The 15,643-nt window shown below is 37.9% G+C and overlaps 1 protein-coding gene across 2 annotated transcripts in view; it reads left to right on the forward strand.

Annotated features, from left to right (window-relative positions):
• CLYBL (citramalyl-CoA lyase) overlaps positions 1 to 15,643 on the forward strand; it is a 363,153-nt gene that overhangs the window by 140,818 nt on the left and 206,692 nt on the right. The gene's annotated exons all lie outside the window — the stretch shown is intronic.

Consider the following 15,643-nt stretch of genomic DNA (forward strand, 5'->3'; position numbering starts at 1 on the left):
TTTCCGAAGAAAGCAGTCTGATAACCTCATTTATGCTAAGGAAACTTATTGTATTGCCAAATCCTCTCAGGAGTATTTGCATTTTGAAAGACAACTCCACAGAATGAACCATAATGGCAGAATTTCAGATATCAGCAGGGGGAGAGATTCTGGAGTCAGGTCTTTCTGGAATTCCCCAAACCTTAGATTAATACCTACTATGCCATCATGTAAAGCCACAACATTGGCCTTTCCCAGGCTATAGATTGTCATTGCTGTGAGATGCCGCCTTATAATAGTTCAGTGGAATGAGCTAATAAAAATATTGTAGGCCCAAATGTTTTTAAAAGTCATTTAAAAGGTGATAATTGTTCTAATAATGTCTTTTCAGTCCCTACCCATTCTAAGGATATAACACTGGTGTAAGTTCAGATAGAGTCAGTCTAAGATCTTCCCAACAGAACAAATTAAATGATTAGATTGATATATTTATGTTATTATAAGTACTCCCAAATGCTGTTAAATGATTGTCTTTTGCTGTAGTATAGACAGAATCCAAGAACTGAATAACAGCTAGCAGCCCTAACCCTAATCTAACCTGAACTATGACTCTAACCCACCAATTCCTACATGTCTACCATGCTCATACCTTCTACCTCTTTTGCTTGTGGTATGCTTACCATTGGGAATGGAGGAAGTATACATTCTCTTGTAGCAGAAGGAAAAAAAAGATCATTATATGAAACCAGTAAGAAAAAGAAGCCTGGAGCAGAAGAAACCTGACTGAGTCTGAGGGAGAGAAGTCTAAGAGAAAAGGTGAGACAGAGGAGAAGGGTAGGGGTAAGGAGAAAGCAGAGTGAGTCAGAAAATGATAACAGAAAAAGTACACCCAAGTGGTTGAGTTGTAGAGGAATCCAGAAACAATAGTGGAGGCAGGAAATCAAATAATGGAAAGGGAAGAGAAGATGCCTGTTTAGGAGTATTGCCTTTGTCCAGGGTATTCCAGATAGCAGAAGACTCACATTGAGTCTTGATGGTCCATTAGTTGTCACTGCATCTTTAAAAAAGAAAAAAGAGGGCCAAAGGTCTATATATATATATATATATATATATATATATATATATATATATATATATATATATATACACACATATATACATATATATACACATATATATACATATATATACATATATATACACACACACATGTGTGTGTATACATATATACATATATGTATGTTTGTATTATATAAACATGCATAAATCTATGCATATCCTTGTGTGTGATATATACAGGTACATATATACATGTATTAGGTGTATATCATGTGTATATGTGTATTGTGTATACATATGTATATGCACATAGATAGATATAGATAGGTCTATCTATCTATACAACCATCTCACAATGGGAGTATATCACCTTAGGATGTTCTTACTTCCCTACTCTGGAGCATAGATTCTTATAGCTATAGTATAATTGGAGACTATGTTTTGGAAAAAAGGAAGGGAACTTGAAAGAAAAGCTATGGGAAAAGAATGGTTTAGGAAAAGGGAGGAAAAAGTTGGAGTAGATCAAAGTCAAAAGAAAGACCAAGGAAAAGATAATTGAGGATGTATTAGAATAGAAAAAGAACAAAGAAAATGGTGTGATGATAAAAATGCTCTAAGGGTACCACATGTTTAGAAGAAGTCAGCAGCTTCTCAGTTTTCTTTCCCAAAAGTACTTCTTCGTAGAAGGGAAGAGAGGGTTTAGGTTGGAGAAAGTAGATTAACACCAACCTTCATCATCTCAATACTTTATCTAAATTTTCCCATGATGCTCAGTCCCCTTATTTTTTCTGATATGTTCTGGGTAAATATAGCTTGAAATAAGACAAGCCAACTCCCCTTCCCCTGCCTCCCCCTTTCAGTCTTTTGGGGTCTAGGATGAGTGGAAAAATCACAATTTTTGTAATATTTTTATACAAGTGAAATTAGCTTAAAAGGAACATATGATCTTCAGGATTCATACCTAGGTCCTTGACACTCAATCAGCATCCTTTTCACTGTATCATTCCACCTTCAACTTGAGGATGGCCAGGCAAGAGGAAATTTGTGGGTTCAAAGGTCTTTTTTTTTAGAACCAATTAGGAGCACTCTCCTCCATCTCACACATCTTCTGTCTTAGTTAATCTCTATCCAACAGTAACAGCATATTGGTAACCCTCAAAGCTTGGGTCTTTTCCTGATTACCCTAGTGTTCTAGGTTCAGCTATCTAGGCCATCTTCTGGGGACATTTTAAAGCATCATGGACAGTTGGACAGAACTAGCTCTTGCTTCTTAAGTATCCAAAAGCATCACCCTTCAGGGTAACATTAGACCCTTTAGCCACACACCTAGGCCCAGGTTCTGTCAAGAAACCTACAGAATCACTGGAGGTTTTGTATGCTTTTCTGCTTGTCACTTATTTTTAAATGTCACTAGAGTAGTGGACAGCCATTGAAGCCACATAACAGTTTATGTTCAGCCTTTGCCGGCTTTGTGAGCTGCAATCTCAGCAAAAATTTTAGGTTGTGGTTTTTTTTTTCAGCATTCATAGAGCTTAATTACTCCTTATTTTGTTTGAAGACCTCACCACAATTAGAATATGGAGCCTAACTGGTGTCCTGCTCTTACCACTTCAACACTAAATGCCCATCTCACCCTCAGGAGCAGATGAAGAAACAGCAACAGCTGTGCATCTAACACCCAGCCCCTTCTCAAGGGCCATTGGGTACATGCAGAATTTACTTTTCTATGAGAACATAAGCCAGGAAGGTTCACAGTAGAGCACAGGACTTCTTAAGTGATAAAAAAAAAAAGTAGCATAATGGAATCATTTAACTGCTTCCCATTGCTTGATGTATGAAGGTGGACTGATGAGTGGGTTCCCATACCGTTTTGCTGGTGGTTTAATACACAGCATCATTACCAAGAGAAAAGACTAAAGAATTGCCTAGGACAGGACACTCAGCTCCCTTTCCCCCCCTCACTCCTGTTTTTAAGAAAAGCCTGTCTTTGATGAGATATAGCTGCAGGCTATGGTTTTACATTTTATGTCAGCTACCTTTGTCAGAGACTCCTTATTGATGCTGTACTCTGTTTTAATTCACACTTCTCTGCTAATCAATTACAGCGTTTATCCATTAATCAGGTATTCTGACAGGGTCAATAACTGCTTTTCGGGTTTTGTGAGCTTGCAGTCTTGTAAGTTATCCAGCAAGAAATAACATTTGGTAGCTTTAGTATAGAACACAGTATTATTTTCCCAGGCTGTTGAACTTAAGGGAGCAATAAACATCTAGTGGAGATTTTTCTTTTGTGTGTTTGAGATGGGATTTTCTCACTGAAAACTTTCATTGTTAGGGAGGCTCAACTTCATTAAAGTGTGCACAGGTGTGCCCCTCTTTAAGAAAACCCAACATGTGAAGATTCAGGCTTGCCAAAGAGAAAAAGTTGGAGGGTGATGATTCACATTACCAAAAAAGGATTCTTTTTAAATATTGAGTTTTCCTGGCGCACTTAATTGTTTCCAGATCATTAATTAATTGACAGAGAGTCTTGAAGGCAGGGACATTTACATTGAATGCATTAGGAATATTTGCCAATTGAAGATCAGTCAGAAGAAAAAGCATCTCAATAATTATGTCAGTGGAAAAATATGAATTGACTACATGTACGTGGGAATCACTTTAACTTTCCCCAAACAGATCCCTTGCATCACCTTTCTGTTTGTATGCCCATATAAGCATGCAAGAGTGTGTGTGTGTGTGTGTGTGTGTGTGTGTACGCGTGAGTGTGCACATCTGTGTACCTACAGGCCTATATAATTTATTATAACAGATTCAGATGTGGAAAATTGTCCCTGAAATGGAAGCTTTTCACTTTAGCAAGTTGTGTAGATAACAGAGGGGGCCACACTTAATTGGACAGTTACAGTTTTGGTGGTGAAGTTGCCGTCTCTAATGATGGTAACAGGTTTCAATTATCTTTTTTTTTATGACAGATGTACCAACATTTAATTGTTTTTTCGTCAAGTGTGGAAAGAAAAGCCACTTGTGTAGATTTTTCAATTCTTCGATGTGTCACTTAGCTGTCTGCGCCATTGTCTGAGCTCTTTTCTCTCATCCTTTTGGCAGCAATGAGTTGTGTCATTCCCTCATGATCAGCACTTTTGTTGTCTTTGTTTTTTGCTGTACCTCAGAAGTCCATCTTTTCTTTCATCTCCTTCCCATTCATGCATGAGGGAACAGTTGTGCTCTGTTGTGGGGATGTTCCACTGGATTTCAAACAGTAGGGTTTCTTTTTCTTCTCTTCTAAGTCATACAATGGGGCTGAATGTCTGTTGCAGAATGCACACACTAATATGCCAGGTTATTTGGTTTCTAAGAAGTCAATAAAAATGCTACATTTAGACTCAGTCCTTGGCTTGCTTTTTTTTTCCCCATTTGCCTTTCAGTCTTCAGTTATAAATCTGTTTGTTTGTTTCTCGTTGTAAAATGTAATCCGCCATATTAAATCTAAGCATATCATCAACAAACACTTAGGGAAAAATGTTACTGATGGTGCAGTATTTTCACACTAGCAGATTTGGCAGCCTGCATCCTCCCTGATAAGAGCCTGAAAACTGCCGCCAGAGCTAATTAATGGGAGCTATAACTGGGGGGGGGTGCGTAGAGAGATAGTGGGGGTGGGTGGGTTGGGATGTACTCCCGACTTGGTTTTGGCAAAACTTTCCTATTTCAAGAGACTAATACATTTCTGTGTTTAGGATTACACATCTCAGATTGTTTTAATCCAGCGTATTTTGTGTGACTCTTTTGGGGGGGGGGGGTTGGGGGGGGTCTTTAAGTGTGTGCTTAGCTATAAACACAGATTCAAAAGCCATCTCAGCAGCAAAAGGCTAAAGACATAAAAAGCTAGAGATGTCTTGAGACACTTTGTTCTCATATTCAGGGACAATCTTCAAAATCCTTCTTAATGAGGTCATAAAAGAAAAAAAATTGAACAAGTGGTACTTGTGTACCTCACTAGGGTGTGTCATCAGGGTCACTTGACACTAGGTTATCCTATTTAAAAAGGGATTGGAATAGTTCAATCAAGCATTGCATTAAGAGAGAGACTTTGATTAATTCCTTCTCTTTTCTATTGTGCCACAGATAATTTCAGTAAATTTGTGATACTTTCTTCATAGTCATCGCAAAGGCTTAAAGTTCTTGATGCTTTCATGCTGGGTATTAGTCTTTATCGGGCCTGTTTGGCTCTAGCAAAGAGGAGTGTATGCAGCAGACGGCTCTAATCTTTGACAAGCAAGGCCATTCTTTAAACATGACCGTTATCTCGGTTCTTGTCATAGAAGAGAAGAGGGTCTGTTACAGGTTGCATGCAGAAACAAAACTTGTATGTAAAAGGAAGGGAGCTCCAATTGTAGGTAAGAGACTGATTTATATGGGGGTTTACTTTTTTCAAGGTACAGACTTGCCTTTTATTTAGAAATTCAACTGCCTAAATGGCTTTTCTAGATGGAAGCCAGGAGGGGCAAGCCCAAGGAAGGGAAAAGTGAGTGCTAACAATATGCTCTTTCTTTGGTGCTTTTGGAAGATTAGTGCTGTTGTGGTTAAGATCAGGTAAGAAATTAAATTCTGACTATTACTCTTTTTCCTTTGTTACTACCGTTTTCTTGTTTGTTTAGTGGGGAGGAGATAAACATGTTGGAAAGCCTGAAAAAATTTATGTGTGTGCAAACTGAATGTGAGATTTTTAACTCCTTTTATTTTATTTAAATTTAAACTTGGGAAAAGTTTTTCTATGTGCCTCATTACATGCCTGGGAGCTTTTGGAAAATATGTGTGATGTTTACTTTGTTGTAGATCAAAGGCTTTATCAGGTGCATACGTATTAGATCTCATTTTAAATTTTGGTTTTGATAGCTGAAAATGGCTCTTAGGGAGCCACTGTGGTCATTGTGTAAATCCTGCTTAGTTTTGGGTTGACTCACTTGATACACCATAATGGTTCTTAGCGCTGTTATAGCCCTTGCGTTAATCCAGAAACTGCACATGCGCCTGAAGTAGGCAGGCTGAAAATCTCAACCAAAGAGGTTTTCCTTAGGGCATGCATAGACTCACTTTTCCAAAGGAAACTGTCTATTCTACAATGGAAAGCAATCTAGTTGGGTTTATTTTAATTAACTTAGACATCTGATTATTCTATTTAGGGGGCCAAACTAGTTCAAAATAACTCATCTTTGCATTCATAATCACATCTCGTATTTATTGCCATGGACTGCAAAAAATATGTGTTAGCCGATTATCGGGGTTGGTTGTTCCTTTAAAAGATAATTTGGATATGAGGTGATAAATGGGAGGCTTCTGACTTGGTCTTGTTTATTTAACAGCAATCTCTGGCATAGAAGACCCTAGCACTGAATATTATAACATTGCCATTAAAGTTATTGTGAAGTTCTACTAATGTTTGGAATTCTTAGCTTAGCTGGATGAAAGCAGTTTGTAAATTACGCACACACACACACATCAACCACCCTTGTCTTCCTAATAGATAAAAAAGACCAGAGTGAAGCATATAACATTTACATCTTGGCTTCATCTGATTATGCTGAAAGCGTCATACATTGACCAAAACAAAACCCCATTATAATGATAATGAATTTTTGGTTTGGTTTGATGTAGTCATCTTTTTTTCTCCCACAAATTTGAGTTTGTTGGAGAATTCAAATCTTAGACCTATGGAAAATATGGTAAAGGAAATTCATTGACCAAAAAACAGGCAGGCTCTGATTTGTCATTAGTTACTTTTCACGACTTGCTCTATGAAGCAGTTTTTCTGTTAAATACTATTTTTATTCTCAAGGTTAACATGGTAAATGTGGAAGAAGGTGATACCAACATTGTGCTGCTTCTCCATGGAGAACTCCACACCTTACTCCTTTAGGTGAAGGTGGGATCTTGCCCACTGCTGCTTCTTTTGTGCTGATATAGATTGAGTGCAGGTCCATCTTTTGGTCCCCAGGGCAGAGAATTGACTCTCCTTTGGTCCCTCCCTCCCCCAAGAGGGAGGCTTCTCCTAATCCTGTTACATTCCTAAGCCTGAGCACTTCCCCTCTTCTGAAATAAAATTGAGTGGCAATGTACTCCTTGTGAGCATAGGTACGGTTCCCAGTTGTGGAAGGATGTGCCTGATCATCCTAGAGATTCAGTAAGCAATAAATGAACTTGAATTCCAAACTCATGAGAGAGCTAGACTTGAGTAAACTATCCCATCCAAGTCCTCAAAAATAAGGCAAATGTTGCTTAATAAATCTTAAAAGATTTCAAGTAGTTTCTGTCTTTGTCTTTCTCTCTGCCTCCCTCCCATTCCTCTCCTCTTCTCCCACTCTCCCTCCCTCTTTATGTTTAAAGTATCTTTTATTTCCATTTTAACTGGGAACAACAATTTTTGGTCTTCTTTGCATCTAGGTAAGGAGGATAGTAATATTGTAGATCTGATTATACCTTTTTTATGTGACTTTTTGGATAGATGTTCCCAGATGCCCATTCAGTGTAAAATGGGTCCTTCTTAATACTTAATTTAAACACAGCAGGTATTTGAAACATACGTGACAGTAGCTCCCTTCTGCTTTGGAATGCTGGAAACAGATATCTTCCTGTATAATTGATTTCCCAAAGTACACTCAGGTCATAATATATCCAGAAGGGTCATTTACTATGAGAATCAATAAGTTCCCTTCCTCCTTCTAGGTCAGGAAGGAGCCATACGTTTTCTAGGAAATATTTCATATTCATCACACTTGAAACAAAAACGGACCTGAGCACTACAATTTGTATCTCTTTCCCTTGTCCTCATAAAAATGTGAGTTCCTAGAGGACAGGGCTTGTGTATTCGTGTTGTGTGGTGTATGCCTCTCACATTATGGATGAAGAGCAAATGTACTTCCTGATTTAGTTGGCAATCATAGCTTTGTGATCTTAGCCTTAAAAGGCCATACGCCGAAAAGGTCAATTGCTCAACCCTCCTTCAACAGCTTTTTAGATTATGCTTCTTTGTCATCCCTCTGCTTGGGTATTCCTTATGCTTCAGGAAGAGATGCTGGGAAGGGTGGTTGGCCCCAAGTGCAGCCCTCTTCAGTACTTTCTTTTTTTCATTCTCCCATCACCAGTATCGAGTAAGAAGGACTGAACCTTCTTGGATGCTCTGGCTGAGGCTAAACCGCTTCCGATGTTTAACAGGCCCAGGTCCTCAGAAGAGCTTTAGAAATGTGCATAAACCCCAGTGTGGGGAGGCCAAAGGGGGAGGGACAACCTCATCACTACCTATTAGACAGAGACCAAAGAAAGTGCAAGAGGCCATTTTAGTGGGACCAGAAATTTACTTTGACTGGCCACTGGTGAGACATTGAATTGATTCTTTTTTTTCCTCTCTTGGCAATTAGCAGAGCCTGATTTTTCTTCCATTAATAGTCCTTAAGGGAAAGAAAGCTCAGTGAACCTAGGCCTGGAAAACTCTGAATAGAGGTTTGTATCATTTTTATATAATACATAATCATCCATAGCATATTAATATAAATTAAAATGGTATACTTATTATGTAGTACATTATATAATTCATGTTATATATAAACATTAGCTAGCATGATAATGATTAGCTATCGCGAAACAGGCCTCTATTCAGAATTTTCCATGCCTAGCTTCATTGATATCTCTTTCCATTAGAAACATTGATAGAAGAAAATCAAGCTCTCCTAACGTTATTATTGACAGCAATCATCCTCCTCCTCCTTCTCCTCCTCCTCTTTATAACAATTGTTATTACAAACTTTAAATGGAGTTTTCCCCACACAAGCAAACTTAGGGGGGCACTAACTAAAGAGAAGTGATTGTTAGTAAACCAAGTTTTTCTTCAGAATTGTCTGAAGTCAAAACATGAACACAGGCAGTGGATTTCAAGGTGAAGCTACAGGAGCTCAGGAAACATGTCCTCTTGGTTCAGCAACCAGGGTCTCTCCCTTTGCTGCTTTTAATGTATTCCATTTAGAGATCCAGGTTTGCCTTTTAAAATTTGACTAGCGATTGTTGTAAAACTGATTGTCACAATGGTCTGCAAGTGAACTAACAATCTGGCAGGCCCAGCATGGGGCAAGGAGTTGCGTTAAATCGGCCTTAATAGGGGCAGAACCTAGCACCATGCTGGAAAGCTGCAGTGGTAACAATTGGGAGAATTGCTGAGAGCGTTTTGCATTATTGGCGGCCTTCCTCGTTAGTAAATTATCCAAGACAACAACATGAAGAACCTTTATTTCAGTTTCATATCTTCAGTGCAACCTGCACCAGGCCAGAGGAAAAGTCAGAGTGACTGTGGACCCCTTGCATTTTTTTTTCCTGACTGCCCACCCCCTAGCCACTAGAGAGAGGCCTGTGAGGTGGGAGGGGGAGGGGCCAGGGGAGAGCCTTTGGCACAGCACTCAGCATGGGGGTACTGATGTCACACTGGGTGCTAAAAACCCAGTGAGCTGCAAAGCAAACCAAGAGGGTTCTCTTAAAGAAATTATGGCGGCACTCGACAATAAATGCAGACAGAGTACAGACTTGAGTAGTCGCAGTAGGGAGGTACATTGAAACTATGACAGAAAAAGCTGCCTGACACACTGATGGAGGAATTTTTGGAACAGAAGAACTCTCCAATGGAAATAAATCCACAGCCTAAAGACTTTACTCATACTCCTAGGCTGACTTTAATGCTTAATTACATAACAAAACAAGAAACTCTCAATGACGAATAAGTTCACAGAGAGCTTCTTTAAAGGTTTCCCTGAAATAAAATTTTTAAAAAATTTTAAAGCAGGAAAGCCACTCAGATATACTGTGGTTTGGTTGTTCTTTTGTTAAAATATTGTGTTAACTAAATAGGCTGCAAGTGCTCAGCCATTATTTTAAAGAAAGAACTGGAGATGTCTAATATAAAGTAACATAAATTGGACATGGTCAAAACCGGACAAGCAGAATAGATAGAGGGCATAATGTCTGGAGGATTTTATTAAAAAGTAGTTTTTAAACAAATGAGACGCTCAATCCCCTGACTTTTAAAATAAGCCCAGGAGATGACAGAGCTGCTTTTGGCTGGAAGGCCTACTAAAGCATGTATGTTTGCCTCACAGCATTAAAATCCAGATAACTGCAATATTTCTTCAGAGGGACAGAAAGAATTGCGATTTGCTGGTCTGTGATAAATATTGCGATAAGCTCCATGCTGGCTTTATAGTATGCATCGCTACACAGGGTGCCAGTGAGAAGCACTGAGGCTGAGGGAGGCAGTGGCAGAACGGCATGTGTCTTAATATGGGAGCAGTGGAAAGGAAGGGATAAGATGAGGTGGGCAGCAAAACCAGGTGGTGTCTCTAAAAGAAAAAAAATCGGAAGCCAAAGTTATTATTTCTGATGCCTTTGTTTGCTCGATAAATATGCACAATTAGCAGTATGCCCAAAATCAAAATGGTTTTACTGGTTCTCCGAAACTGGTGCTGGTGCTGATCTCTCTCAATGAAAACTGTCATTTTATTGCTTCTCAGCTGGAAGTCTGAACTGATGACATAATTTGAAACACAGAAAAGGCAGTTCAGCTAGGTATAAATGCATAGGAAATACCAGACTTAAGACTCTTGTAATTAATTAGGATAGGTTCTGCTATTCCCTCTCCCCTCCACACACACACACACACTCCCACCCCCACCAATTTGGATCCTTCCATCCCTGTTGTAATATGCAAATACTTTGGTATTTTCCACATAGATTTGTAAATGTCATTAAGTACCTCATGGCATCTTTTTAAAAGTCATTTCCGTCCTTTGTACCAGGAGCTAGACTTCCTATGCTAGACTTCTTAAACTACTTCATTCAACAAAATGGTTAACTGATTTTTTTTTTTACCTCCAAAAACATCTTTTTGGGTAGTAGGAGTAGGATTTGTAACTTACAAAGTCAAAATATCACTAGTACCTAAGAGTATGATTGATTTTTTAATTTATAAAATCTTTTTTTAAAATGTGAAAACACGTTACTATTATATGAACAGCGATCTCATTACTTCTGCCCTACACTCCTGTCAGTCATCAAAGAACACCTAGAGAGTAGAGAAGACAGTGAGGTCCAAGATTTAGACTCTTCTTGGAAAGACTATTTTCCGCTTCTCTTTGGTAAGAAGACTTTATTTTCCATATCTCTTTGGTAAGAAGAGAAATGTCTAAGTGAATTGACAATATTTGCTCTTCTCTTTTTAAAATGTCTTCATGAAAACTAATTACTGATCAATAGCAGGCTAGAGAAGAAAGAAAATAAATATTTTCCTATTTTGCAGACCTGAAATCAGTCAGAGGTAATTTAAACCTTATCTCTAGAGACAGGAGATGTTCATATTTGATTCCAGGTGACAATTCAGGTCAGTATTTCTGTACTCCATTGATTAGTCTACCCTTTTTTTCTCTCAAGAAAGTAGCACTTGAAGGGCAATTAGGTGGTTCAGTGGATAGAGCACTGGCCCAGGAGTCACAAGGACCTGAGTTCAAATTTGATTTCAGACATTTAGTAGCAGTGTGACCCTGGGCAAGTCACTTAACCCCAATTATTTCCCCCTCAAAAAGAAAGAAATACTTGGTCTTTTTTTGTGATCATGTTTAGGGACGTAAATGTTCATCTTTACAGTTTTGTAATACTTTAGGATTCATGCCATAATGTAAGAGTGTATGCCATCAACTGAGGAGCTCATAAAATGAGTTATGTATCAGTAAGATAAAGCTGTACTGGGGGCTTCGTAGACAATTTATGATAAATGCTGAATAAATGGTATATGCGTTAATTTCATGTTGTTCAAAGTTAGCTTTGAACTCACAATATTTTTGCAAAAGAAAAGGCATAGGAAGAAACTTTATTCCCAGTAAAGTTGAAAGTTAGCTATGTCAGAGAAACTTCTGTCTTAATTGTCCCCACAGTTGCAAAACTCCAGTCTTAATTTGAACTTTTGAAACCCGACCCATTTTGTTTTATTGTTGAAATTCCTGCTTCTACTTCCTCCTTTTCCTCATTTGCTTGTTTCTTGTGCTTTTTATCTTATGGGCTACCAGTGTACAATATAATCGTTTTTAACTACTTCCTCATGGTCTGATTAGTCATCCAGGAACACTACTTCATTATCTTCATTATCGATGTGGCTAAATGGGCCTCCATCCCTTTAGCTGAAAGGTGAACTAATTTGGAACAATATGGTTTCTTCTCTTATAAAAGGAATAACTTACACTCCTTTGGGGGAGAGGAAAGAAAATGAATGCTTGCATTTATCTCAAAAGTTCAATCTGTGCTTGTATCACCATATTCTGTTTGCCACCAAGAGGAGGAATTTAATACACAATCCCCCATCAGCATTACCTAGAGTTCCCATTCATATAACAGGCCAGTGAAAACTTTATATGTAAAGTCCATTCTTTCCAGTTATTAGTGGACTACTTTACTCGCCTCCCCCCTCTCCCCATGTTTATTATTAACTGGGATGTAACCCAGAATCTCTTACCAGATGTTGTCATGCCATTTTTAAAGGGAAGAAGAAAATTATAATGAATGTTCTGAATGTATTCTACTTTTATTTTGTTCAGGCACAAACTGAATGAGGCAAAGAGGTTAAAATCTCTTCTTGTTCCATCTGAGTAAGCATGAAAAACTACAATCCTTAATCTTTTAAAAGAAAAATAACCCTCCTCTGTTTGTGGGATTTCTGATTCATTTCTTCTACCCTGCTCTCTCTCTCTGCATTTTTTTTTAGTCAAATACTGTCTGGACTTTTGTAAACCAATAACCTCTCTCCTCACCTCTTCTCAGTCTCCTCCCCCACCCCTACCCTATGACCACACAAAGAGTATAGAGCCCACAAAAGGAAAGGAGACTGGGTTTCTGGTGGGGTTTTTGTGTGTGTGTGTGTGTGTGTGTGTGTGTGTGTGTGTGTGTGTGTGTGTGTGTGTGTAAAAGAGGATACTAATATGCCTGGTATCATTAGATATGTAAAACTCATCTATCACTTTCCCAAAAATAAATTAATTGGGATTTGCAGAAGTGGGAAGGGACATGGGGAAGGAAAGATGTTGGGATTCTAAAAAGTTTGCATATGGAAACAAGTAGAAGAAAATTTGTTTGACTTCTATGGGTGTCAGAAAATTAAGTTTCCTTCACTATGGTAGTACTCAGTATGCCAAAGACTGGCTTTGATAGTAACGTTGCCCCTCCCAAGCTAACAAGGGAACACGGGTCACACAGGAAGGCGTGAAGATACGTGTAATTGTTGATATTTGTTCTTATGACTATGTCAGTAATGGTTCTGGAGTTTGGGAATCAGGAGGCTGGATTTTAATTTTAGCTCTCACTTTGACTCACCATGAATTTGGTCAAGCAATTTAACATCTCTGTGCCTCGGTTTCTCTGTGTGTGTATATATTTGTGTGTGTGTGTGTGTGTGTGTGTGTGTGTGTGTGTGTGAGAGAGAGAGAGAGAGAGAGAGAGAGAAAGAGAATGCCACTTATTTCATTCTGTAAAAGAGGGAAGAGCAAAGAGGTAATGTTAGCAAATTAACTAGTCCCTATTTTAACCACCAATTTTCTAAGTGGTTGTTCATTGGGACAATATTCTAAGTAGCTCTTCACCTCACTGCGCTCTTTCTACTTTTCTAATTATTTGTTTTTATTATTTATTTTGAAGACCAGGGCTTTCTGACAAATGTAGAGCTGAACTAATATTTTGCATGAAGTATTAACCTAAGAAATCCCAGAATGGACAGTTAAATGCGAAACTAGTTGTTTGTATGTTGTTAAATATGGAATTAAAAAAAACCCACAATATACCCTCCCTGTATTTCTAAGTGTCTATTTCCTGAATTTAGTCCATTTACTTAAAAAGCAGGTACCATTCTTTCATTCTGCATGGTACCCAGCATACTGTAGGTGCCTAATTAATGTTTATCTTGTAATTAATAACAAAAGATCATCTGGTTTTACCGATTTCATTTTGCATATTTGTAATTTTAAGGAGTAGAATCCTGTCTTGGCTTGACATGACATCATTTAATTACACATGATTTCTAGAGGTTTTTTCCTTTTCTTAACATGAGTATAACCTTTGAAGTAATAGTTATATTGACTTCAGAGAGTTTGTGTTATTGTTTGTCTAGCCCTGTGTTCAGGGATTTGCCAACGTATTTAAGATAAAATAAAATTTCATTTTGTTGTCCCTACATCACAACCTTTACAATTCAATCTTGGCCAACCAATATTAAACTAGAAATAGAAGGACCAAAGTTGTCTTTGTATTTTCCTCTCTTCTTGACAAAGGATAGTTTTTGCTAGATTTTAGTATGTGTGTGCTGTGGAATATAATGAATCATTATTCTGCAAATGACTAAAAATGTAATTTTCTGCAGCTTGTTCATTAGATGTGAGCTCCTTGAAAGGAAACTGTTAGGTTTTTTTTTGCCTTTGTGAAATCCCGGGGTTTAGCAACAGTGCCTGGCACATAGTGGGCATTTAATAGATGCTAATTGACTGACCAACTTCTAAGTTGTAAAGATTTTTCTGTTCATTAATGAGAAGATATAGAACCTACTGCGTGTTTTCTATAGTGCTTGTCTTTTTGGAACATAGATTTCCCTTTTAGGTTCATTGGATGAATGCAGTGAAGTATCTTTTACCATCTGCCTGTCTTCATATATGAAATACGTATGCGTGATTTAAAGTTTTCTACCAATTCTCTGAGCTTTACATTAGCTAGCAAAAGAAAGGGATCTTCTTATTCCAGGAGATGATAGAAGGAACAGGAGGAAAAAATAGATTCTTACAGAGCCCCAACTAGAAATAGTCAAGGTAGACAGCTACCTAGCATATTTATTACTTGTGCACTGAGGGACTTTTTTTAAACAAATAGACATTTTTTAATATCAGAAATTTCCATTCTCTGTGGCACATAAATTTTTATTTTTTAATAAAGCCTGTTCCACTGAAGGCTCAAATCAAAGTATCTGGTAGACAGTAACTTTCAAGAATATACATTTTTCAAAAGTAAGCAGGAAGAACATTGTTGGCTTTTCCCTCCACTTAATAGTATTTTATTTTTAAATTACATGTAAAGATAGTTTTCAACATTCACTTTTATAAGATTTTGAATTACAAAGTTTTTTTCTCCCTCCTTTCCTTTCCCCCTTTCCAAGATGGCAAGCAAGCTGATATAGGTTAGACATGTATAATCATGTCAAGCATATTTCCACATTAGTCATGTTATGAAAGAAGAATCAGAACAAAAGGGAAAAACCACAAGAAAGAAAAAAACCCCAAAGTAGAAATGGTATGCTTTGATTTGCATTCATATTCCGTAGTTCTTTCTCTAAATATGGATAGTACTTTCCATCATGAGTCTTTTGGAATTGTCTTGGATCTTTGCATTGCTGAGAAGAGCTAAGTCCATCATAGTTGATCATCACACAATATTGCTCTTACTGCGTACAATGTTCTCCTGCTCACTTTACTTGGCATCAGAGGAACACAGTTTTCAAACCCTGCTTAAGGTCCAGGGTTTGCAAACTGCCTCACCTGGCTCT

This window comes from Trichosurus vulpecula, chromosome 4 (genome assembly GCF_011100635.1).
Source record: "Trichosurus vulpecula isolate mTriVul1 chromosome 4, mTriVul1.pri, whole genome shotgun sequence".
Lineage (NCBI taxonomy): Eukaryota > Metazoa > Chordata > Mammalia > Diprotodontia > Phalangeridae > Trichosurus > Trichosurus vulpecula.